Source organism: Opisthocomus hoazin, chromosome 2 (assembly GCF_030867145.1).
Source record: "Opisthocomus hoazin isolate bOpiHoa1 chromosome 2, bOpiHoa1.hap1, whole genome shotgun sequence".
In the NCBI taxonomy this organism is placed as follows: Eukaryota; Metazoa; Chordata; class Aves; order Opisthocomiformes; family Opisthocomidae; genus Opisthocomus; species Opisthocomus hoazin.
The window spans coordinates 37115524-37142673 of record NC_134415.1 but is presented as its reverse complement, the minus strand read 5'-3'; the positions used below and the strand labels follow the sequence as shown (position 1 = coordinate 37142673).

The 27150-nt window shown below is 40.4% G+C and overlaps 1 long non-coding RNA gene across 1 annotated transcript in view; it reads left to right on the top strand.

Annotated features, from left to right (window-relative positions):
• LOC142365309 (uncharacterized) overlaps positions 1–22260 on the top strand; it is a 44168-nt gene extending 21908 nt beyond the window's left edge. Inside the window, exons 2-3 of the long non-coding RNA XR_012766416.1 lie at positions 17294–17549; positions 21105–22260. This is a non-coding gene — a long non-coding RNA (uncharacterized LOC142365309). The remainder of the gene's footprint in view (positions 1–17293; positions 17550–21104) is intronic.
• The last annotated feature ends 4890 nt before the right edge of the window (positions 22261–27150 follow it).

The window sequence follows — 27150 nt, the reverse complement described above, 5'->3', positions numbered from 1 at the left end:
AATAAAATAATCCGCACTATTTTGTCAGCAATAACAGTAACAGCTGGAAAAAGCTTAATTCATCTATACCACTTATACACTAGTTTTATATACTGCTTATATTACTGATTTATACTCTTTTATTTCTTCAGTTTGGGATTGGTTTTTGTGGGTTTCCCTTCCTTATGGCACAATTCCATTGTTTTGGGGGTCTAAGACACCTACAGAACTAGGACTTGAAAAAAAATAGCCACACATTAAAGCATTCTCCCTTTTTTAAAGACTTAGATTTTCTAAGAGAAAATTATTTCTTGAAAAGATTCTTGACAGGCATTTCAGTGGTATGTAGGTTGTCATGTAGAGCACCAATTTAATTAACTTATTGTAGATATACCTGAAAGTTAAGATGTTGCTTGAAACCTCAGCCTCATAGTCTAGACTGATATTGGTTACAGCAGAAGTTGAAAGAATCTTCATTTTGACTCTGATGTGCTGGAGGCTTAAGAACCAGTTAAATGCCTTGCGAATTTGGTGGTAAAGCTTCTTGGGGATATACATTTGGTCTTGTATCAATGTGACTGAGCCTGTGTGAGCCATGGTGCAAGGTATAGATGTGTGTGAGAGAGCATGGGGACTTCCAAATCATAAATATCATAAATAAATCATAAATTATAGCAGTACTTTATAGGAGTTAAACTACAAAATAAGAGACCAAGGCCACCACGTAAGATAATTGTAATGTTTGATACAGGTAATGAAGTACCAAAGCCGCAGTGGAGTTTGATTACTTAAAGGAAATCAGTTTGCAAGGGTTGCTAATGCCATCTTTCTCTGGGAAAGCAGTCAAAGCACAGTCCCAGTACTAAACGAACAGCAATCAGTTGTAGACAGTGAACAAGAAAAAGGTCTAAATCGTCTCTGTAGATTATTTACCCTGCTTTTATACAGTATGAAAATTACAAGTTTACAAAAGTATTTTATGGATTAGCTCAGAGCACCCTGAAATTCTCCAGTTGCATCCATTTTGGGCTGGAGAAAGAGACCTCCGTTCTGCTGCTATTGGTGATTGCTCTTCTGTTGTGGAGAATTTCTTACAAAGCTTTCCACTCTGTAGTGTGGGAGAGAATCAAAATCAAAGTGGCATTTATGAAGTACCTGTTCTGTTGAAGCCAGCTATTACCTTTGTTTCAGCGTCTTAGCTTCTGAAAGAGGTGACCTTTGCAAATGAAGAAAAAAGGCATATATACAAGAGAAGAGGGAGTAAAGGATTTGTGGTGGTGCATGAATTTTCAAAAATGTGAAGGTTTCTTCATTCGTTATCTTCTTCAGTGATTCCTTTCAAGGAACAGACAGTTTAAGTGGGGCTTGTTTTTCTTTTTAGATTTAATGAAAGCTAGAGACTGCATGATGAAATACATGCTTGCAATCATGAGGTAACAATATAAAGGCACTGTAAAGTGCTAAAAGAGTACCTTGTGCTATTTATTTAGTATATCACACATGTGTTAATTTGTCTGAGCTTTCCTGACTATCATTGTACCAACACATTCAGATGCCTATGGAATAATCACTGCAAGGAGGCACCTGGACTCTCCATGACATCTCAGGCCTGAAGCTGTCCCTTCCTGAGGCACAGCTAGGGCAGAGTAGATGTTCCACTACTAGCTCTTGCACACACAGAACAACTAATTTCCCTCCCACAACCTTTCTTCATTCCCCACAGTACAAAATGGCTACTACTCCTGTCACCCAGAATGGTAACACGTTAGTGCTAATGCTTGCTTTTTTTCTTCCCACCTGTGTCAGGCTCCAATCTGGATGGTTCTTCTTTTGCTGTCTGTTGAGGAACTAGCTCTCTGTTTCTTATCTGCCAGGAACTGGAGCCCAGGTAACTCCCCCCAGCCCCTTTTAATAGCTGCAAGCTCTCATTTTTTTACTTTCTTGATACATTTGGCCGTGCTTTACTAATCCACTGACAATGTGGAAGTGAAGGTTTTTTCTCCCTGCTATTACCATGCTGTACGGTTTCAGATCTTGTCCTTTTTCTTAAGGCCCTGTGAAAGTCCACGTTTGCCCGCGTCTCCAGCCTGATTACTTAAAATTCTGTCTTTACTCTGTTTTTGTTCCACTCATCCATAAACATAATTTGTACCTTTTTCCATATAGTCTTGTGTTTGGAGACTGTCTTTTCAGGTTGAGCTTGATAAGTCATTGCGCTTTTGTCATTGATATTCCTTCTTAACGCTTATCACTTCCATAAAGCCCACAAGAGATGAGTCTCTAGGAATGAAACTCGCATTTCTGGTTGAACCTCCATGTGTTTGCTTGACAGCAGAAGCCAAACGATCTTGTTCAATCTTGTCCTGCCTTCTTTTTCTTACTTGTGCTAGCTACATCCCTTTGAGAAGCTGTCAGTGAGCTCTTCGAGGCAATGTTTGTGACACACGTGAAAACCGTAACGTAACTGGCAAGTAAGATTTTGTATACTAAGCATAAGAGTGTTTATTTTAAAACAAAAGAAATGAAGTGGAAAAGAAAGCAGCTGAGTGTATTGTGCAACTGGTGCAATAGAGAGATTCTTGGGGAGTAGTGAATCTGTTGTAACAGATTTGCACAATAACCGTATGGTTGTTTTCTCTGTGAGAAGGGTCTTGCTTACCTGGATGATGTTTTTGCATTAGCCACCAGATTTGATATCCACACTCCTGAACAATCCTATTTCTGAATGTCCCGGATGCAACAGGATGTTTCTCACGCAGCTCTATTATTACACTCATTAGACTCAGCACTGAGAGGCAGCCTGGGATGGGGATGGAACATGGTTTAGTGGAAATTTCAAACAGAGATGTTTGTCGGGTGCCTTAAAAAACAAATAAAAATATTCTGAAATAGAAACAGCCCTATCCTATTCCAGCTGTGAATGTTTGTGGTACTTGTGTGATTTGCTGCAGATTAGAGGCTATGTGATAATGGGCTGAGAAGTAGGCAGTGGTATTTTTAACAAGAGATTAGTCCTAAAACTCTCTGTGTGCATTAGTGGAAAGAAGAGGTATCAAGTGAGATCTGCTGATTGTTTTTCATTTATTAAGTCTTGATTTACATCCATGGATCTTAAGAAATACCTGTTAATTTCTGCTTGACTCCACCTGTGAGTGGCTAGGGGCATACAGGGAACTCTCTTTGCTTTTTCACTTTTTTCGCTGTGCTTTTCCCCCCCACAGAGCCACACATTGCTCTCTAGCATTTCTACTCCAGAAGAGGAGCTGTCCTCTCCTCTCACCTGTATTTTCTTGCCCAGTTGATGAGATGTACAGGAGAGTACCCCAAACTACTCACTATTTGTAGTTCCTCCATCTGCCAGGAATTTTTTCTGCGCATCTCGGGTATAATTTCTCTCAGCATAGTCCTGTATGAACTCCCTGCAGTCTGTCTGTGCAATGATGATGTATACTCATTTCTCCACAATGGTGTGCATTTATAGTGTGATAATTAATTCAGGTAGCTACTTTGTGGCAAAATCCTAGGTGGAGTTAAGTGGTCCTTAGGTGAAATTAATATATTGTCCTCTCAACTACAGTTGACCTCAGGCAGCTATGTTAAGAGGATATCTATATAGTTGGTTTTCTTACAGTATGTTCTAGCTAAATCAGGTTAGTTGTCTTGCTGTCAAATAGCCAACTTTTTTCTGGCAATGAAAATATAAACTCAGTATACTGACAGTAGAAGAACTTCATCAGATGGAGTGAGGGTGGTGAAGGTAGAAGTTCGTGTTCTTAAGAAGGGAGTAGAAAGTGTCCCATTTGATTCTATGTGGAAGGGTGGGTGGTTTGGTGTTTTTTTTTTTTTCCTTTTTTAGTGGTTTTTTTTTTCCTTTTTTTCCCTGAGCTGATTCTAGTTTCATGAATGTTTTCTTGTGGTTTCTGTTTCTGTATTTGACGGGAAATCCTGACAGGTGCTATGCATGGGGACAGAGCCTACCTGGATGATTTGATTCATGATTCTGGAGAAGTTACATGACAAGAATTTGTCTGTAGGCATTTGCCTGTCATCTTTATTATCTCTTGAAAAATGTCTAAAAAAGTCTCCTCTGTGTCTGTGTAGATTTAAATTTCTTATACTGGTGGTTTTTTTTTTTTTTACATAGGGGAAGAAATTCCTTTTTTTTTTTTCTGCATTCGTACAATATGTACTACAGCAACCTGATGATCTCTGGTTAGAACAGTAAGATACTGTGGCTCCTAAGTATTCGTAATGCTTATAAAAATAACAGTGAGTTGTAAGGCAACTGAACAATTCTTTTAAAATTTCCTGTGTTGTAGCATACTAAACAGAAGTAAAAGTCCATTTTTTTTTGAGCTTATGCTTTAAATTCAGTAGCAATAAGCAACTGTGATCATAAATCCCATGATGCTTGGCAGATTTAACAGCAGTTGGATTACTGGCATGATTAAGATTGTCATGTTCCCTATGTATCTTACAGTAGTAGAAGTGACTCATGCTAAAACTGAGGCACTTATGGCCGGAGTGCTGTGTAGATGTGAAGTAAGATGTGGGAATTCTCATAACATGCATTCTTAGCAGGCAAACAAATGAAGGCTGGGATTAAGAATGATTAATGTGGCTTTGGGGTGGGATTTTTGTTTTTTGGGGTTTTTTCCCCAGAAAAGACCTGAAACAAGGAGAGGTGAAACAATGTGCACGAGGTCATACAGAGTCAGGAACCTGTTACAGAGTCAGGAACCTGTTACAGAGTCAGGAACCAAGTGCAACTCTTCAAGTTTTAGGTATGTGTTTGAATAAAATACAGTTTTAATTTGTTTATGAGATTCTCTTTTGGTCATCTGCACAATGTCATGTCAGTCATATTGGAAAGCTGTATGATGCTCACTGAATTGAATGTGTTCCACTTTTTCAGATGGTGCTCACTATTTATTTGGGAATGATCTTTCTTAATTCCTCCTTTCCTTTCAGTGTTGTTTCCTGCACCTAAAATGTATCCAATTGTGCAGTAAGATTATACATTTTAAAGCAGTTATTAAAAAACAAAGGAGGAAAAATTTTGCAAAACAACTGTTTCCCCAAGAAGGAATAATGTTGTGCACCTGCATTAAAAAAACCCCAAACCAACCAACCAACAAAACTTTTCTGTATTAAGCAAGTACAAAATACAAAGATTGGGGTTAGGGGTACATAAAATAAATTGTTCGCATAATGTAATTGCTAATGGTAGTTTGTTTTTAACACATGAATTCCTTGCTATTTCTACTCAAAGATCACATAAAAGAGATAGCAGAAAATAGCATAAAGCACCTATGGAAATTCTTGCCTAATACTTGAATGCAGTATCAAAAACATGACTTCAGATGTGACATTTTTAAACAATTCAAAATAATTCATTTGGAGTTCACTTGACCTCTGTTATGTGTTAAGAAGCCATTTTTAGAAAGTCATTCCCATTTAACTGCTTTTGCGTATTGCAGATTGTTACCTAAGGAAAAAATGTACAAGATTTCTTGCTGATGATCTAAAGATTGTGAGTAAGATAGCTGGCAGATGGCTTACAGATATCATTCTGAAATATCTTATACTGACAAATAACAACGGTGTGTATAATTAGCACTCTGCAGATGGTATGCAAAATGATCTGCACTTAGTACAGAAATTCTTTTTCTTTTCTTTTCTTTGGTAGACTGTTTTTGAGAGTCAGTTTTGAAAACATGGCTTGTAGTGCCGCTTGGGATAGACCCAGGCATAGCTGAGAATGTATTCTCTGTGTGGTTCTGTGTGAGAACAGCCCTGTGGCTTTGGGGTCCTGGTCCACGTGCAGAGCGTGCTGCCACAATATAAGTGATAATGACACATAGGTGGATCCTATTAGATGGATATAAAGTTTTCAGACTTGTAAACAGAGGAGGTTGACACAAGGCACAGTGAAATCATTCCATTTTAATCCTCAGAATTTTCTACTTAGTGTAGACTAGAGGCTACAGATGAACATATGCAGCTGCCTGAGAGACTGTAAGGAAACAGGAAAATGGTATTTTGTCATCTTAGTGTGTGACTTTTTTTGGTTATATTGTTGCTGAGTTAATATGCATTTTAGAGGGAAGATGGCATAAGGAACAGTGGGAAGACAAGTGGAAAGATGCTAAGTCAAAAAAACACAGCAAATAAATGATGGCATGAGAGGTCATAAGCCAGATAGGTACTGGAAGTAGTCTTTCAATGGGTAATGAAAGATTTTGGGGAACAGGTAATGAAAGACCTTAGAAGTGAAGGAGGGAAATTAGCTTATGACTTTTGTTATAGAGGAAGGATTCCACAAAGGGATGCAAAGTGAAAAACCTGATGTAGTTGAAGTGGAACTAGGAACATGAAGTTGTCTAGGAACGTGATCCCTCCTGCAGTGTTCGGGATGGCTGTGAACAGGTACAGCCTTTATTTTTCAGAACCAGAACAAATGATATTGCAGTAGGCAAGATGGAATTGAGAGTAGGAAAGTGAATTTTAGTAGCATGACAGTAGCCAGGCAGGAAATATTGTACTTAAAAATGATACACAAGATCACTCTACAGAATTTGTATATGTGCTCAGAATTGAAGATGCAACAGGGTTTTATCATCCTAAACAACAAGTGAAATGGTGAGTTAAAATGATCAGAAAAACAGAAAGGGCCTGTGGAAACGAAGGGTCAGGAGCTCTTTTTAGGTTTTCTGGCACTTCAGTTCACGGCTAAGAATCACTGAGAAGTTGGCCAAGATATGAATTTGCCTAGGAGACAAATACGCAGTGTGAGCAGGTCCTTGAAGTGATGACAAGATGAAGGTAATCTCTAATCTCACATTTCCCTGGGATGTGCGGTAGAAGGAGAACTAACTCCTTGCAAAAACGAGGAGAGTTAGATGGATGTGCTCAGGGATAATATGAGAGTAAAGAAAAAGAGAAAATAAAATCACAGAAACCAGAAGAGCTGTTATGAGGGAGGGCATGTCAAAGCACATGAAAATGGGAGTTCTGATTATAAAATCAAAATTGTGAAGCAGTCATTAGAGACCAGTAAGACCTGAGCAGAGCATGTGGGCAAGAAAAGCAGCAGCTAGTTAAGAAGGGGTTGAGCCTGAACTGTAGAAAAGGGATTCTTGATAGCTGGTATCAACAGTGTATTTAAGGATCTCAGAAGTGAAAGGTCAAAGAGGAATGTGACAAAAGGAAAGAGAAAATGGGTATGGAAATAGCAAGCATGCCTGCAGTTTGTGGGGAAAAGCTGACAGGGGAGAGAGGTTACAAAAGGAGATGAGCAGTCCCTGGGGCATGTGAAGGGATTAGAGAAGAAAAGAAAATGTTAAATTCTGCATCCATTGGAAGAAGGAGAGGAAAAGAGGAAAGGACGCAAATGAGAAAGAGGGAGACGATAATACATCATGTCAGTGGTCCCTTGAAGTCACTCAGCTCCTATGCAGAAACAGGAGTTGGAAGTGGGAAGGTGAGTCAGGCTGAGGAGCCAGAGAGAAGTTTGCAAAGATTATAGAAGTGTGCAGCAGGATCCTGACATGACCTTCTCTTTACAGTGAACACACTGGAAGAGACCAAAATGGCTTCTATATTCAATAGGCAAGTTTTATTAGAACATAAACTAGAAAGAAATCTTTGAAAACAGAGAAAACTTCCTCTGAGACAGATAAAAAGGGTTTGTAAACAAAAATGCCCCTTTTTGCTCTGCTCTTGCAGGGCGGTATCCTTCTTTCATGCTTGCTTTGTAACAACTCAGAGGCCTTCCTGGGAGAGCTCTCTGCAGGTTGTGTGGTGTCTTTTTCTTCCTGTTACATCTGAGGTACAGCTGTGTGGCTGTTTTGGGTAATGTCAGTCTTCGCTGGCTTCTGTGGCTCTGTCTCTCCTGGGCTACAGGGACTCGGTGGTAACCTCTCACACTCCCTTGCTGCATCTGTCCGCCTGCTCCACCCAAGCAGGCTGGATGCTTTCCACCCCACAGACTGCACACTTGCTCCTGGAAGGTCCACGTGACTTGTTTGTACTCTGATTAAACATAAATATTTACATGCAGCAACAGCAAAGCAGTCCTTACCCACAACAACGTGGGATTTAGTTCAAGTGAAAGGAGAGATTTGCCTAATGAACTAAATGTTGAGAGGACAAATCGGTAGTAGACACCTGAACTTTTTTCCTCCAGAAATATTGAGGAGGCAGGGAGGGAATGGTGCAGAGGAGCTAGAATTACCAGATTAGCAAATGAAGGAGGGGAGGAGAGAAGTGATAGCCAGGCCAATGTCACTAAAGAGGAAAGAGGCACCAGGGTGGAGAAGTTTGTGGTGCTGGAGCACAGGAATTAGCACTGCCGAGGGTAAGAGACCCCAAGGGAAGAGCAGGCAGAGATAGCGGAGTAGGGAATGACAGCTGTAAGAGAGAGATGAGAGGCAGCAAGAACAGTGTGTCCTGACAAGCTGTAACTACTGGAGCAGAAGGACCGAATCAGTGAGATGAGGACCTTTTCAGCTGTGGGTTGTGTGGGTCACAAGTGTGAGAGCTGACAGCACCAGGAGTTGCTGGGAGAGGTGTATGTCCGGGGAGGAACAGTACGAGGGAGCTGAGAGAAAGTCTGTGCAGCTCAGGAGAGGAGAAGGAAACGGAAGGTGTTTAAGCAGCAGGCAGTGGCACAGAAGAAGCCGGACAGGCCTGCTGTGATATGTGTATGTGATCTGAGGTGAGAGCACGTGGCTCTGTAAAGGAGAGGTGCTTCACAGGAACCTCACTGCATATTCAAGTAAGAAGATCAGTGTTGGGTACAGCTGAAATGTCTGTAAAGTGTTGGCCATCTGCTGTCGAGTACCTGTATGTATTATAGACCTCACAAGCCTGCAGCCATGTTCCTTGTTGTTATCCTTCTCCACACGAGCTTTATTTTCTGTTATCTGTATCTATCTCATCAGGGTGGGCAAGCAGCTGGTGGGATGAATTTCAGCAGTAATGAAATTGATTGTGGAAACAAAGCTAGACCAAGGTGGATGACGTGGCTTGGTTCAACTTGTGCTTACAGAGGCATCCAGTGCCTCACTGTTATCGATGTTGAAACACCTGGGGGAAGAGCTAGCAGCTAACAAAGAGCAGGCCACCCTGTTTGGGAGACTGGGAGGAATTTATGAAAAGCCACCTGAAAAACTGTTTTGGGACAGCATGTGTCTGGAGAGGAGAGACAGTTCTTTAGGAAACAGCATGCTGGATTCAAATTACAGCAGTCTGTTTTCAACAGCAGGTTCAATAAACCAGATTGATCTGCCTCCACCCAGCCCAGCATGCAGTCAGAGCACTATATTTTAATACTCCTTTGTAGCTTCCTGCTGCTGCAGTTATACCCACCTCCAAGATACGAGGTCAGCTAGATTTATTGCTTACTGAGAGTGAAATGAACACTTGGAGATTGAATAATTTTTTCTTTTTCAGTGTTTAAATCTATTGTGCACACCTTTTCTGCTGTTATTCCTAGTGAGGATGAATACACCTGGGTTGAGTTTGGCATTTAGTGGCGCTTTCAGAGAGTTGTCAGAACAGCACGCCCAGGGAGACGTCCTCTCTCTTCTCAGCTCTTCTTTTACTCTCAGATCTTCTGTATTACAATTTCTGTCAGTAAGTATCAGCACCTCTTCAGCCCGGTGGTACCTGTTGCTCAGCCTCTCCTTAAATTCAGATGGTCAGCTTTGGTTATTTCTGGTCTGTCTCCAGGACCACATTTAAATGTGATCTGCACCACTGTTTGCAATGGATTTACTTTGCACAGTGAGTAGACCTGAAAACTGCCTTTGGGTCCAAAGTTACTATAGGAAAGGCTTAAATGAATTTGAATACCGTAGGATTCTTTAATACACTCTTGAGATTTACACAGTGGTATTTTCCCCAGAGTTTGTGGTGCATAACTTTATAGAGTGATAAACCATACATCTCTAAATGTTCCTTGAGTTATATTAAATATATTGGGCTTCTACAGCTAAATAGAGGGTGATCATCTGCTTCTACAATTCTTGTCTCTGCTCGCAGATGATCCATTCAGTGCTTCCAGGGGGGTGTCAATGAACCAAAGTTGTGATGTGGCTGGTTAAACTGGTTGTGTACACATTTTTAGATTGAGCTGCTATTCTTGATTCAGTACCAACCACCAGAACAGCATGAGTGTATCTTTGTGGGCTGCAAGAAAAATGTAGGGGGTAAAATACCTCAGAGCCACACACACCAAAATAAAAATAGCTGGCATTTTAAAGAAGTACATGAATATAGTGGAGCACAGTAGAAGCCAAACTGATGTCTTCCTTTCATTATATGGAGACTCAGTCTAAAGACTTTAACATTTAAAAACACATGAGAGAATAAGGTAATGTTCCATGTTGGTATATTAAATCTCTTGTTTACATTTCACTTACTGGGTTCCCAGTTTTTGCAGTGACTGTATTCAGATCTGGAGAACTTCCTACGTCTTTGCAGGGAAGAAAATGATAGAAACACTCTTTGCCTGGGGAGTGTCATGGGTGAAAAATAGCTTAAGTTGTGTGTGTGTGTGGAGTGAATATCTGAAGTTGAGCTTCTGAATGTTCAAACAGAAGCCTGCTACTTGCCAGCTGTAGCCAGTATGGGCTGGGTTTAAATTTCATAATCTGGATTAGACTGAAGTGGCACGGCCTGAATTGTCCAGTTAACACAGAGAGATGAGAGAGAACCACCAATATGGATGGTGATCACTTGTTCAGCTTCTGTGCATAGACTATTTAGATATGGAAAAATGTCATATTGGGGCCTGGAAGAAGAGGGCCTGGAGGCCAAAAGAAGGGTTTCTAAAAGGAAGAAATGGTTTCAGGAAGAAGGAGGAGCTCTGGAAATAAGAAGGTGAAGGTCCTGGCTGGAAGAAAGAACTTGAAAGTGGGGGAAGACCTAGAGATCAGAGAGATACATGGAGATGAATGCTGAGGGGTGCCCGGGGACTTTGGCACAGAATGACCGAGATAGTTTACTGTGAGCGATGGAGCAGCATGAAATGAATGAAAGCACAGTTTTGAGGACAGTCCCTAAACAGGAAAAGGGAGAAAATTCTTCCCAAAAGCCAGATTAGACAAGAAGTCAAGAGATACAGGAATAAAATTAGAATTGCCACAAGCCAGACTGAGAGAGACCTTGGAAGAAATATTAATAGGAAATGGCAAAAAATTGTTCAGCCTTAAAAACCAAAAAGAGTAATGACTGAAGAAAGGTTCACTGTACAATGAGGGAGAGAGGACCATAATCCAAGCCTAGCTAAGAGTTGAACTGAATGGTTTGTGCTGGGATTTAGCAGGCCTAGGATGTTGACCATTAGAGCAAAGGAAAGATGGCTATCAGCAGTGAGGTTATGGAAACAGAAATTTCCGCTTTCTAGATGAGAACCTGAAGAGCTTAATCCTTTCAAATCAGGAGACTGACTAATTTCTGTCCCACAGTGCTGAAAGAGCTGGCACATGAAATGGCGGGACCGCCGGTGAATATTTTTAATAAGCCTCAAGGGAGAATGGATATGACTACAGAATAGCGAAAGCAGTACCTTTATTTAAGAAGGGGGAGAAGAAGTGATATGGTAAAGGACAGGCCATTAATCTCACCTCAGCTGCATGTGTAGCTTAGAACAAAGTTTGAAGGAAGGACTAATTAAGACACATGAGAAAATGGGCAATAGGATAAAAAGCAGCCTGGCTTTACCACAAGTAAGCTAAAGAAAAGGCAGGCACCTGACTTTTTTTTGTCTTAGAGAAAAGTGCTCAAAAATTTGAAAGTGTACTTCTAAGCACCTACTCTCTGGAGAAGATTCTTAATTATCTCTCCTTAGCGGCTCAGACTTTACAGTGGTTGTGCTCAGTGTTTCCCTCCAGAATTCCCTAAAGTTTCCTGCTGAATAAACTGATCTTCAGTAGTCATTTGAAACATAGCTGTGGTCTCCTCCCTGCATACCAGACACCAAAAACTAGTGCAAAGCTGAGGCTTACTGTGATATTACAATATTTTACATGATTGTTTCTGCAGTATTTTATTTTTGATGATGGTAATTGATTTGTGTGTCTTCTGCAGTTGTGTCCCCATTTCGAAACAAGGACTGTGTACTGAATCACCCAGAACATTAAAAAGACATTTTAGTGTGTTTAATTTTGCTTCAAAACAAACCCACAACATTCAAGATTTTTCAAATTCTTTTTAGAAGCAGCCTTCACTCTACATTGTTATGAACAATCAGTTGGTCAAGTAAGCACAGCGAAGAGAGCATTTTTCTGTGGACATTATGCAATTGAGTTGTATCTTAGAATTACTTAGAATATGTTCACACTGGGGCTATTTTTATGATTCTTGTGTAGTGTAGAGACATGTCAGGGAAAGTCAGGTTGTGTTAAGTGAAGTGCTATCTCAGCCTGTTTCCACTCTCCAGTTCAGCTGAGGTATTTCTACAGTACATTGTAATCTGCATTACAGACACACACAATGCCGCTTTGGCAACCTTGGCTGAAGCATGGGTGGTTGATTGTACTGGATGGCATGCTGAATCATATACAACTTTTCTGTTTCTTTAAATTGCTAGATCTGTATGCAACAGTAACCATGTATACTGATAGAGATATGCAAAGTAAAGGAACTAAATGCTTCTTGAAAATTGCTGTAACCAGCAATGCATGCTTGAAATGTATTTCCTTTAAATGTTAGAGTACACTTTTTGCTCTGTATATAAGTAATCCTTATACATTTTGAGCTGCTTAGGATATTGCTTCATCAGAGAACTTTAATTGTGAGGTCCTCAAAGCCACTGAAGTTTTTTATTCTGAAGACGTGTCTGATTAGCTGCAAGTTATCTTACAGACCGCCGCAAAACAGGAAGGGTATTGCTGCTTGTGGGGAAAATAGCAGTGGTGACGTCATCTGCTGTCTACCTCATGAAGCAGCAAGATTTACTGGGAGGCTTTCAGAAGAGTTTGCACGTGGTGCTCATATGTGTTAGGTAGGCCTGGCTTTTACATCTAACTCCTGCTCTCTGCAGATGAAGTAAGTCAGAAAATGCTAGACACTGAGAACAGGACCAGTACTGCTGAAGGGCCATGCTAAGCCAAAGAACTATGTGTCTGTCATTCAAAAGAGCTTGCAGTGAGGGAGAGAGGAACATGGAGAAAACACTAAATTCATTCTGACTTTAGAGATATTACTGATCTCAGCAGTAGGTAAAGAGCAACATGTAGAGTATTTAAGGTGGAAAAAGGGGTGAAGATACAATATTACCTTTGTGGTAGGTTGACCGTGGCCAGCAGCTATGCACCCACAGGGTTGCTTGCTCACTTGGCTCCCCCTCCCACCCCTGCAGGGTGTGGGAAGGAACAGGAAGAGCAAAAGTGAGCTCATTGGTCAAGATAAAGACAGTTTGTGAAGGAAAGAGGAAAAAAAACAAGTGATGCAAGTGCAAGCACTGAACACCTACTGGACACCTGTTGTCAAGGGCAATCTTAAGAAGCCCCTCTTCAGAGAGGTAGCTGGAAGAAAGATTGAGGTCTTTAGGTTCAAGTCACTCCAAACCTCCATGAAACCCTGTTTAAGATATGTGCGTATGTATCACACAAACACACGTGTGTAATGTTGTGGGTTTGTAACTGGGCATTAACTTCATTTCCAGCATGACTTTAAAGAAGACCATTATCTGAAAAATAAAGGGACTTTGAAAGAATCCATGTAGTTAGTTTACACTTCAGTACTAGATTGATTTTTATTGAATTACAGCTTTGCATACAGTCTACAAACTGAACAAGTTTATCTAAGTCGAAAAGGGTATATGTTAATTAAAACATGGAAAATTAAAGATGGCAAATGAGTGCAGCATTTTCATGGTTTTGTTTTGTAAAGCTGATAAATTATTGCTGTAAAGGTGTGAAAAATGCAGAGATTTTCACACAATAATTGAACTTATGATTTTGCTGTGAACTCTTAGGCACTTAAGTCTTTTCCTTTACCTATTCACATGAAAAACAAAAGAAACGGTAGAAATCTCATTTCCTCATTTCATGAACACTGGGAACAAAGAGTAGCTTCTACTGTATGACAAGTGAAGTCTCATTGCTATCCGTTGAAAGAAAGATTCCTACTAAATTGCTAATTTCTCTTCAGACCTGTGTGTTGACTTAGTGAAAAGTTTCACTTTAAATGATACTTGGCAGAATATGGCCGATGCTAAGAAGTATGTGAAAGACCGTGTACCCAAACAAATGTTAGAACTGTTTTCACAAGCAAACATGATTAAAATTGATGAGGTTAGAACTGGGATTAATATATCTAATTAAAAGTTTAAAATGAGGGATCATACCATGGCAAAAGGTATCGAATTTAAGCCATAAGGGAGATACAAGGATGAAACGCAAGTTTGTCCTGTAGTTGTAATTGTGCTGTAGCTGGGTATCGGGGCTGCACCTGTAACTAATTCCCTGGGTGGTCCAGGATGTCACTGATGTGTCTGCCTAGGTGTGATAGTCAACTGGTTTGAGACAGTGGATTGACTTGAGACAAGGTGATTTCTGAATCGTAACCACCTTCTCAAAAAAGTATTTGACTATTTATTGCAACAGCTCTTCAGGCAGGAATTTCAGAAAGTCCTGGAGGTTCCCCCAGGCAGCTCCTGCTGTGTCTAGATTGATTTGTGTGTCACAGTATACTGATGTTAATCAACATCAGAGCTGAGTGGGGAACCTGGCCATACTAGACAATCAAGGTGATTTCTACTGCAGAACCAACCAAACTGGACATAGATAAGACTTTTGTAAAGAGTCATTGGAAACGGTTCGTAAAAATACAGAAATGGTGCATAGGGTAGGGTAGTAAATAGTTGATGCATCATGCGTGGGCTGGAGCAGTCAAGTACGACCAGACCAGGTGGATATAAGAAATCAGCCACAGACAAGTTCAGGGAGTTTCCCCCAATTCATCTGAAGTCACTGTTGGAAGGACATTTGTGAATAAGTCTCGTTGTCAGTCAGAGAGCAACTGACCCTTGCTGTTCAAGAGGTTTACTTGCCCATGTAAGCATTACCCTACGCACAGTTCTCAATAAAGTAGGGTTTATTTTAAACACTCTGTGATCGCCTGTGTGACAATACTGGTATGTATCACTTCATAATCCATCACAATGGAGTGAGGTCTTTTTTCTAAGATACTGAATCACAGAATCACAGAATGGTAGGGGTTGGAAGGGACCTCTGTGGGTCATCTAGTCCAACCCCCCTGCCAAAGCAGGGTCTCCTACAGCAGGCCGCAGAGGACCTTGTCCAGGCGGGTCTTGAATATCTCCAGAGAGGGAGACTCCACAACCTCCCTGGGCAGCCTGTTCCAGTGCTTCATCACCCTCAGAGTGAACAAGTTCTTCCTCATGTTCAGACGGAACTTCGTATTCTTCAGTTTGTGCCCATTGCCCCTTGTCCTGTCGCTGGACACCACTGAAAAGAGTTTTGCCCCATCCTCCTGACACCCATCCTTGAGATATTTATAGGCATTTATAAGGTCCCCAATGAATGCAGTACGGCTGTAGAAATACTTACCCATGATACCATTGACCACTTGACTAAGTACATGCCTAGCATCAGTGGAAGAATGGTCAGTATTTTTTGAGTCCCCAGGGTCCCAATAGCTATTCTGAAATCAAATCACCTAATAGAATTTGCTGAATAAAAGTTACATTATTTCATTCTGAAAATCTTATTCCACCATCCTTCAGGTTTTCTAGTGAGTAATGGGGTTTGTTATTAGCAGCTAAAGCCCTCAGAGAATGGTGATTAGTCTTTAAATGCTTCAGAACGTGGGTGATGGATAGCTGGTAAAACTGCGACAAGGAGGCCTGTTCATTACTGGAATCATTTTGCATACAAAGCCAGAAAGGCATTAGAAAGATGTTAAACGACAACAGAAAGTGGAATGTGGATGGCAGAGCCAACAGAGTACAAATCCACAACAGACCTATGCATTTACAAAGCTAACCAAAGAAGTTGAACTAAATTCTTTTGTACGCTGTAATGCACGCTTCATGGGTAACAAAATAGAGAATGATTGCTTATTCATAGATGTTAATTTGATTGAGTTACTATTAATGACACCTGAGGGGGAGGTTTTTATTACTGGAGTAAAAATTATGATCAGGAAGTATCGAGGCAGGCAAATTGGAGAGGAAGTGTAAGATTGCACTAAAAATGGCATATCCTGTTGCCAAATGGCTGGTACCTCAGAGACGAATCATGTTCAGCGCTTGCCAGTTTCTCAAAGCTGAAACTGTTATTAGCCATGCGAACTGAATTTGGGCAGAAAAACAGAAACAATAATTGGGAATTAGTTAGGAATATTTCAGTAAATGTCTACAAATTGATGATCTAATCCATGATCACGATACTAAGCATGAGAAGTGCTCGTGTTAAAGAAAAATGGTGTGGCTAGACAGCGAGTGAATGCAAGCTTAATATCTTGGTTCCCTGGCGAATGGACAGATGTTAGCCATTTTAAACCAATCTGTACTTCGCTTAGTTGACTGCTTGCTGATGTAATTTAGGAAGTTGAGTTAAACAGAACTAACTTCATGAGCACACTTAATACGTTAGCATTCCTGAAGGGACAGCAGGGACCTAAAAGAATACGAATAAAACTTGAGTCACACCTCCTCAGTCTGGTTGTTCATGGGCTTACACAGCATTACATGCATGGACCCCTGTGCTTTATTGAGTCTTTCAAATGGAGACCGGGAGTTCCGTCTTTTCCAGGGGGAAGAAGGGGAGGAGCAAGTCAGAAGATTCTTCAACAGCAACTGTTAAAAAAAAAACAACTCTATATTTATAGATCTAAATAATTTGCAAAGAGCCTTCCTGGGTCACTGATGTTGATTTTTCGGGAAGTTTTCAAAGTCATGACAAACCTCCCTGAAATTAAAGAAAACAAGTTTGCAACATTTAAATACACTGAGAGAGACCATTCTTGGTAGTTCTTGGCCTGTCAGTCTGGCATCAGTCCTGGACAAAATAGCGCTAGACAATATACCTTTATAGAAATGTCTGTTACTATTGAATTTGAAGCATCGATAATTTAATGGCGATGTAATTAAACTTTGATAAGACACTGCATTAATACTGCACAACTTTCTCATTAGAGACAAAAATGACACAAAATCAAATTGTTATATGATATATATGGATGAAAAATCGCTAAGTGGTGTGTCTCAAACCTGAGCTGTAAACAGGAAGAAATGACTCCTGTCTGAAATCTTTCCTATTTCTTTCTTTCTTTCTAGAATTGGCTTAACAAGAGGACATAAAGCGCTGATGACGTTTAAAGTGATGCAAGTATTGCGAATTTGGCAGTTGCTGGAAGACAGAAGACAGCTGATGTGGAATGACCTGAATTGGCCTGGTATACTGAAAAGGGGAAAGAAAACTCTCTTTTAGTGTGAAATGCTTTCTGTGGAGGTAATGACAGTAAGGATGGAGAATTCTCTTCTGGCAAGTGATGTTGGAAAAGTCTTGAAACTCCTATGGATTATCACCCAGGTATGAAATGAGTGTAATGTTGTGACTGTAAGACTTTGGCTGTATACACAGGGAATTATCAAACGTTTGGCCTAGAGAAGGTACCTGAACTGTACGTTTGGTACATATACATGTGGTCACTAACAGACTAGAGTGTAGATCTGTAAAAGAATATTGATCCTGCCAAATCCAGACGTGAAAACCACTTGGCTGACTCACTGCATTTCGCTGTGGCACGAGGGTGCTGTTAGAAGGTCTCTACACTCTCCTCTTCTGGGAGATATAGATGCACAATACAGCAAATGATACACGAATAAAGCGTCCACACTATATGGCTGTTTAGTTAGGCAGGTATGAGAACAATAAAGTCAGGAGGCTGGGAGCTGAAGGTGACAAACTCAGTGGTGAAATAAAACATATGAACAGGGAGGATCATTAAATTTTCCCGTAGCATGACAAGCGTGGAGGTTGTCTGTCTGTCTTCAAGGACTTAAAAAGTGAAGAATGGTTTTCCTTCTGAGAGTGTACATGCTAGTCCAAGCAGGAACATTTCAACAGAACTCCATAGCTTACCTTATGCATGAAGCCAGTTGTAGACCACAGTAATCCCTCCTGGTATCGTGATCTGGATTAGCAACCTCACAAGTAAAAAACTTAAAAAAACCCCCATTGTACTATTGTATTGACTCGTACAACAATAGAGTTGAGATCAAACACACCTTTGCGAGTCTCCCGGTAAGCAAAGTAAGCTGTAGCATGTGGTAAAACAGTTCAAAATGCTCTACCTGTGAAAAAGAAAATTTCTGGCTCTTGATTAGCACACGAAATTTAATCGATGGCAAATTATCAAAAGGCAAAAGTACAGCCTGAGAACTTGCATAATTTACATTCTTCGCATAGGTTCAGTTTAGAAGGTTAATATACAATACGTGGACAACCCACGGGCATAGTGTCCTATCACAGAACAGTATCAAATGCCAGATGTGACAGCCCATGAGATGAAGGTCAAGAATTTATTATCCTTTCATTAAATAATCAAAATGGAAATCAAAGAACAATAAAAAGGGAGAAAATCAGCAGCTATAATGGCAGCAAGATTAAAACTAGCTCTTTCAGAAGGATTGCGGTTACAGTCTTTTAGATTTTAACGGTAAATGGCAAGGTTGTGTGTTTTGTTGGGGTTGAAAACCCTGATCTGCCTTTTCCAGTGTGATGACCTTTCCATTGTAATTTTCTTTTGAGCAAATTGATAATAGCAAAATAAGAAGGAAGGTAATCTTGCCCTGATGTGCTCTGCCCATTCACTGTCTTGCCAGATGCTCAAGATTCTATTTTCAAATGAGAAAAAAGCCCTTCTTTTTCATTTGAAAACTCATGAGCTAGAATAGCTTTAAATCACAGGAGATATGGCAACTTCAGTGATTCCAGTAGTTTGCGTTGTGTGAATAATTGTTTTTCCTGTGGGAAAATAAAATTATGACTTGGTTTAATATGTTGCTTCTTAATTCAAGAAGAGGTTTGTCTTTTTAAGCTCTATTATGAAGAATGCATTTTTCGTTTACTCCCTTTTTATTATGTCATTAAGAGTGCTAGATGTCTTTTGGCTGCGATTGGCTCAGACACTGTGATACAAAGAAAAGAGGAGGTATCTTCATCTTTGAATTATATGGTGACCAAAACAAACACATGAATTTCATCCGCCTTTAGACTTTCAGTGATGCTTACAGACGAAATGAATGCTACATCCCTTTACTTACTGCGGAAGTCAGGAAGTGTCCGTTTTCCACATAAGGTGCCCTATGTTTGAATATATATACTGATTATGGCATTAAATTGATAGAGCAGCTGTGTTTAAAATAAAGGCAGAGTCCTAGCAATTCTGGCAACAAATCCAGTCTCATAATAATATAATTATTTTATATATTATCCTTTTGCTAGGCTTTGATTCTATTTAAAGTAAAATAATATATTCCTCTTTTCTTCTGCACAGTAACAGAGGAAGTTGGGAGTAACAGAATGTTCTATTAACTGAACTAATGGAGCAGCTCTTTCTGCTAAACTTGTATAAGTCTTTGGAAACACCATGTGCTGCTTGTTCACTTTCAGTCTTGTTCCTAATCATTTTAGCAAGTCAAGTAAGGTCTCTTCCTTCTTTAAGGATGTTTCCCTACATCGTAGGCTTGAGCCTCACTTCCTGCTAATTGCAGTGATTGCAAATATGTTGATGCTAAAGCTTGGTGAGTGCTGAAAAGAAATCTGCAAATATTTATTTGACTTAGTAAGCACATTTGCTTTGGCAGTGTTCACACCCCTTGGAGTTTTTCTTTCACTAGCAAGCTCTTAATGGCGTGCATGGTTGCAAAGCAAGGTATTTTGAATAAATACTGCAAATTTCTGGAAAGCAAAATTCAAAATCAAAATGGTAAATATTATTGTCGTAAAACTGGTTCTTAAGTAGACTGTTGGACCTACTGAAGTTGGTGTGCTATCCTGTAGATGAAATAGCTTGTGAGTTTTCAGCAAAGCGTATGAGAGATCAGTGAAACTGCCACTTTACACCAGCAAAAAGCTTGACTGCTAAGCCATATCTGTAGAGCCATCTGGGCATCATTACTTGAGATGTGCACAGTTTGTCCTTGGGGAAATGAGGGATTTAAATGCCAAAATAAATGTACTGTGCTACAGTTTAAAACACAAACTGAACTGTTTTACCATTCTCATCTGTCTTTCCTTTTGGAAGCTGCAGAGCTCTGCAGTGATCAGTTTATTAGTGAACCTTTGTGAAAAATAGTGCTCAGAGGATTCCTATTGCTTTGTGTTTTCCAAAACTCCCTCCAGTGTTTCCCTTGCAGGATTTTTACCGTCAGCCCTACATACATGAGAACATAACAGTAAAAAAACATGCCAATAGGGTTGAAAGGGAAGAAAGATACAGGCGATGAGATAACAGGAAAGAAAGGAAATGACATGATGTTGACAAAGCTCTAGAAAGCATTTAAGGCAGAAGAGGGAGTTACATTACTCTGGAAAATAGAATGGTTGCCACATAATTTTTCTTCAGATGCTTCCCTTTCCTTTGCCTTAGTCCCTGCTGTTTCAGGTTTCCACATGTTGTTAGACAAAAATCTTAGATCAGTTTATTGTCGGTGTATACAGCTTTCCCCAACGTATTATATAATAAGAAGCCAAATCACCTGCAATGTTTGCAAGCAATTTAGTGTTGCTGTGTGTGTTCAGTGTCTTACAAAATGCAGTTAATTGTTTTAATCGTTTATTTAGCAGTATCTGATTAAACATGCAGACATATCACCATAATTAAGCTAGTTCTGCTCTGAACTTGATACATATCAGCTCAGATGCTAAGGTCTAATCACTGGTAGTTGTAAGCACCAGTTGCACCTGGTGAGAGAAGCAGATGAGTATCTTACAGAAGCTTGAAGCTCGGGAGGGGGAGTTTTTACCTGGCTTGCAGAAAACTATCACCCTGGCATTAAATGGTGTAAACAATAGCATGTACTTCCTTTACAGAGCTCTCAAACTACAAACTACAAACCTCTCTCCTTTTTTTCTTTAAAGTGATGTGCGAAGTCTTGGTAGGAGACTCTTTGTCCTGAAGATCATCCCTTTGAAGTGTACAAGACAGGCAAAGTGTGGCAGAAGGGAAGAACTGTTATAACTAATTTACAAGAAACTGAAGCTCAAAGATGTTAACTTTTTCCAAGATCAGACAGGAGGCTGGAACTGTGAATCACGATATGGACCTTCAGGGCAAGATGTTCCTTCTGGATTTGTTTGCTTAAATATTGGAAAGAAAATGTTTGTGATCTCCAGATTTGACATAGCACTGATAGTTCTCCCTTTGCAAATCTCCATGGAAACTCACGATGCAGGTTGAAATGGAGACTGCAAAGCAAAAGGAGTGCAGCTGTGGGCTGTTTAACTGTAGCAAAGAATTTCCTGTGTGGTAACATCTCCTTAAAAGTGGGTTAGGATCTGGGAGTAAAGGGAGTGCCTTTGTCAGGGACTAAAGCCAGAACTTTCATTGTTAGTGCAATGTTGTAGCAGTGTGGCATTTCTGTTATAGGGTTATCAGATTTTTAAGACTGAGAAGTCGGACAAATCCAATAGAAGAATCATTGTCAGAGAAAAGCAAATTTGCTTACTGCACCTGTAGGATAGAACTGTGATTAGGTATGCATAATTTGTTCTGTATTTTTCTGGATGCCCAGCAACCAGAAAAAGCACAAGGAGTCTTGAGTGACAGGCTTTTCAAATGGGTACAGCATTTTTCTATATGAATGAAGGTTTAGAGTTGTAGGAGTTGTCTGGCAAACCTTCAGCTTTCTTCTGGAGTTTTTGGGCGTAAAGGACAGACTCAACATATTCTTGGTGCAATGACACAGAGGAGAAATTCTGTAGTTTTCTTACATCTAAGATTTCAAGGTGGCATTAGGCATTGTGGTCCTGTTTATGCAAAAGTAAATACTTGAGAGACTGAGGTTGCTTCCGTCTACCCGTATACATCTTAATTTAAACCTTAATTTTTAGTTCCTAATTAATATGTAATTGGGCCTTATCTGTTCTAACCTGAGTGTGGAGATCTAATTTCTTTTGAGTTGGTGGTGCGGCTTTATCAGTTCTACCAAGACATAAACATATATATAGTTTACAGATATAAGCTACATTATTTATCTTCGTTGTTATGCTATTGCCCTATATTCTGTCCATAAAACACTGGCTAATAAAATTTTCCTTTAATTAGTACATTTTGATTTACTGTTTTGTAGCTCATTTAAGACATGCAGATTTGTTATTCACTTATGTTTATTTTCTTTCTATAAAGTTACAATTAAGTTCCTTTACTGAGAAACAATGTTAACTGTAAATGCCAGTTTGCTTTCTGACATGCTCTTTTGTATTTTAAGTTATGCCTAAGAGTGCTTGGAGTAACTAACAGCTCTGAATTTCCCCTCAAAGTTACAGTTAACATTTGTGCAGTGGTCCTGATTCTGCAGTTACCTTTGTGTTAAGTGCTTAATATTTCTGCATTTAAAATTCATACCTTCAAGTGTTGTTTTTTGAAGGAATAGGGTCTTTGTACATGCCAAAGCATGCACAAAGTGATAATGAACATATAATAACTCTAGGAAGCTTAGAAATCACTCCCATTGTAGGAAACTACTTAAAAACTTTTTAAGTCCTATATAAATGACCCTGAATTAATGAGACTTTCATGAAAGTAGAACTGACGTCCTTGCTAATGGTAAATGGAATCACAATTGTTAGTCTAATACATTGAATAAGAAATCTGCCCATTATAGTTTAAGAATATGGGACAGGCAAATCTCCTGATAATACATTCACAAGCAGAGGAGCTATGTAAAAACTTTTTAGTTGACTGTCCTCACTGGGAGGGTGCCCCGTGTAGTGATGACATTTTGTCCAGGCACAGGCACAGTGCCACTATGCCCAGCTAGCACACTTAAACAGGGCATCATTCCCTTCGAGCTTTGAGGCATGATCTACTGAGGGAAGCTGCTTTGAATTTTTAAGGAGGAGACAATAGTCTTGCTTTCTTGTTATAGGCACACAGACTGTGCAGTCAGGGGAAGGACCCATTTACAGAGAGCGAGTAAGAGCAGGAGCTAAATGCAAGTGGTCTCATGTTCTTGCTTGGAAAAACTCATCTGTCTCCATCAGCATATGGTGAGCCCAGGAAGAGGAAGTCCCGAACTGGGCAGCTGAAGTGGGTTGGTGAAATACTCTGCTGCACCCCTTGGCTAAAGCTAGAAATTCCATTGCCCCATCCCAGTGAGAGTACAAAATCTTTCAAGCAACTTTACTAGTTCAAGGGAACCCATAGATTGTGTTACAGCAGGAAGCTACCAGGCTTCTGGCTCTGGATAAGAAACTGCTCCAAGCTGCTGCGTTGCTGTTAGGGTCGTCCTGGACTACGAGGTAGACAGAGCCCGCAAGCCCTGCTGAGCATGCCTGATCCAGCAGTTGCAGGACTTGCAGTCTCCCACTCAGTCTGCTGTCAGTTAGGAAATGACGGAGTTATTCTGTGCTTGCCTTTGCATGGAACAGCTTGAAATTTGACCTCTTATACAGAAAAGGATTATTTAAAAAGTCAAGAAATGTGAAATTTTAAGGTAGAAATTATGATTCTGCTTTTCTTGGGAATGCTTTTGGGAACACAGCATTACTAAGTGAGAAATAGGGTCAGGAAGAATCAGAATCTTGACTCTTTTTAATGGCCAAACCTGTGGGCATTTGCCAGAAAAAGTGCTTTCCAGCTTGTACATAAACTTTCTCCTGTCTCCTCTCACTGGTCCTCCTATCTCATGAGACCTGGTATTCTACAATTACTCATTTCCAACAGAGAAGACTCCATCAGGGGCAACTTCTTCTTTTACTCCATGGACTTCACAACCTCCTCCCCCTTGTCTTTTTTCCCCCCTTTTTCTTTACAGATGGGTTAGGTTGTTGTTGTCAAGCATTGCAGCTGTTGATATTTCTCTTTATGGGAAATTTCTTTGGCTTTTTTTTTTCTCATGTTGTTTTTGTGGTAACTTGCCCAGAGTGGGAGATGGAACAAATTCATTTTCCTGAAATGTAGTTATGGGAGGGCTGCACCAGAAGATGAGAGAATACGAGAGGATCTCCATTACTGTGTTTATAGCTACCTGTCGCTATTGATCATTAACTAATCTTGCTAGAAGTATGGCTTCAATTTTCTTTTTTCAGTGTGGATTAAGAAGTGTTGCCAGCACACATTTTTCTCTGTCAGACATTACAGTAAGTATGTGGCACGCAAAAGTTTGAAAGCTATCTCCTCAGATTGCTGTTTAAAAAGGACTTTTGAATGACTCAATTGGAGATTTCATACTTACTGGCATTGAAAAATTATAATTTAACACCTTCAGCTGACTTAAAAAGCTGCAAAACGGATATAAAATGGACAAAAGAATTCAGCTGTTTGAAAGTAAAAAAAAAAAAAAAGAGTAGAGAGCGGTGGGGAAAGGGAGATGCTTGCTTTTGAAAAGGCTTGAATTGCAGCTCCCATTTAGCATGTAATTCATTGTTAAAAAACAACATCCCCCAACCAAAAAAGAAACCACCTTGTCTCTACCTGGGTCAGGGTAGCGCTGAAGGCAAGGCAGCTGGATATTTTCTGTGGTCAATAGTACCTCAGGCTTGTCTACCAGCCTGCACTAAGCACCTACACGTACTGAAGGAAAACAGGTGAAAATTAGTTCAGAGGAAACAGGCAAGCTTATGGAGAAGCTGAGATTTGGAAGTGGAGCTTGGCCACTCTATATAAAATGTCTAAAAGCAAAGGGCAAGACTAAAATCAGTGGAAGGAATAGTATGTCTTCATGTTTTGCCAGGGATAGCTGTGGGACTCTCTGTACTCTGAATGTCTCTTCTGGTTTGGATCCGTGGAACACTTACTTCTAGTGTTTCTAAGGCCAGAGCGTAACGCTCGATGTAGGAAAAACAGGCAGTGAATGAACAGAGTTGGCAAAACGTCTGTGATCTTATTGCTTAGCCAGACACTGGTCCCCAGCACAGCAGGGCAGGTGTCTGGCTACCTCACTGGAGTGAGGGGGAGCTGGGCTGTGGATGGGTGGCTGGCTTGCAGGAGGGGTGCCAGCTGGTATCCCCTTTCCGTGCACCCCTTTGGCTGGCTGGGGCTCTGTCCCACTCTGCCTCTTGCCCCCTGTGCCTCCCTGTGCTGTGAGAGTTGTCCCTTGGTATAGGGCAAGCTCCTTATCTGTCTTCTGCAGCTACAGGGCCGTGAGCTGATGCTGGCTGGGCACGCTAGAAGTTACTTGGTCCCCTTTGAACTAGCAGATGCATCAAAGAACTGCCGCAGGGCGATACTGTCTTAAGTGTAATCTGTGGAAGTTCAGTGGTCTCCTTTGCAAGACTGTCCACCACAACCCACATGGGAACTGGAGGATGTTACTGGGTCATGATTCATTGCTGGGAGGGAGAGCTGAGCTCTCAGTTGCTGGGATGTTTGCAGGCAGCTGTTTTGTGTTTGATTTACAAAGATTTTAGCAAGTCAGTTACTCTGGTTGTATGGTATTACAAAGCTGAGTTAGGACACATGCAATTCTGTAAGAAACATGGGAAGGAAAAGGTACTTCATCCAAGGGGAAATGACGTGGGAGGGACTTGATCTCCAGGACCTGTGGGACCAAGAGGTTGCAGTGCTGACACCTCTTGCCATCAGATGTCTGACTTGCAGCAGGCTCCAGACAGTGCAGCTGTCTCTGTTTTTATGGCACTGCAGTTCGTGTGTGAAAATCGCGGTAAATCCTCGGCCCTTCCTTATTTTTCCCCTGCAGTTAGGGTTTTCTGTCACTGGTTTCTGTGGGATCACTCACTTGTGGAGTTGCGAGGCTCTGCAGGGAGAGACTTAAGGCATCAGGTACATGTGCGGGAGGCATACCTGCCCTTCAGGGGATCCTGGAGAAAGAGCTGCCCTATCTCTGCTCTGCTCTCTCTGTCAGTGAAATGAAATCAGGTGACATGTCAAAGGATTAATTTCCTTGTCTGAAGCAGAGGTGGATTCTGTCTACAACCTGTAGCCTCCCAGTAGCGAAATGAGAATTATTTAGTAAATAGTAATAAATGCTACTTTATATAGTAGTATTTCAAGAGGATGATGCATGTTCTCCACTCAAAGTAAAAACAGTTCGTTGTCTCAGATGTCTGTCATTCCTGCGTGTTCCTCAGCTGGTATTTAGGTGTGACATACATATGCAGCACCTGTGATCCAGCTGAGAGAGCCAGGTTCCAAACCAAACTCCCCAAACAGCTGAAGACTATCCTGAGTTTAAGAGGCATGCTTCTTTTAGGTCTTTCAGGTTTCTTTTAGGGGTTTATTTTTTGAAGATTTAGATTTGGTTGATTTTTTTGAACAGCAATAAAGGAATGCCCCAATTGCCTTCTGATAAACAAAAATTAACACTTCATTGTACTTTATACATTAGCAATCTTTCTAGAGCTATCTCAGTGCTGGGCAGCGTGTGCAAGAAAAATGCAAGTCAAAGATTAGAGAATATACAAAGGAAGATGAAACCTGTCCTCACAAAAGAAATAATGTTACAAGTGAAAGAAAATATGAGAAGTTATGCAGCTTGCCAGTAGAAAACTAAAGCTTGCAGAGACAAAACAAATAACGTCAAGCCATCGAAAGTTACAGTAAATGCACAGGTTATTTCAAAAGGAGAGGTCTATGCGTAAATTTGGAATAGGCAGTTTCTTTCATATTGCCAGAATAAATGAGGGAGGCAAGAGTGGCAGGAGATCAAAGGGCACTTAGAGGATGTACTGAACAAATGAGGGAGAGACAGGCAGGCCAGAAAGCAGGATCAAAGGACACTAATGATAAAGAAGCTCTGCTTGCCATCTCCTATAAAGAAACACGGTGAGTCAGCAGAAGTTCAGAGAGTATTGAAAGAAAAAATCTAAAAGGAGATCACATAAGAAGCAAGCTACATGTATTTCCTGACCATCAAGGGATGAAATAATAATGGGATGTGGGCAACATTCATGCACAAGTTTGTTGAGTGCAAGTGCCTTTACCTTTCAAACTATGGATTAAAGC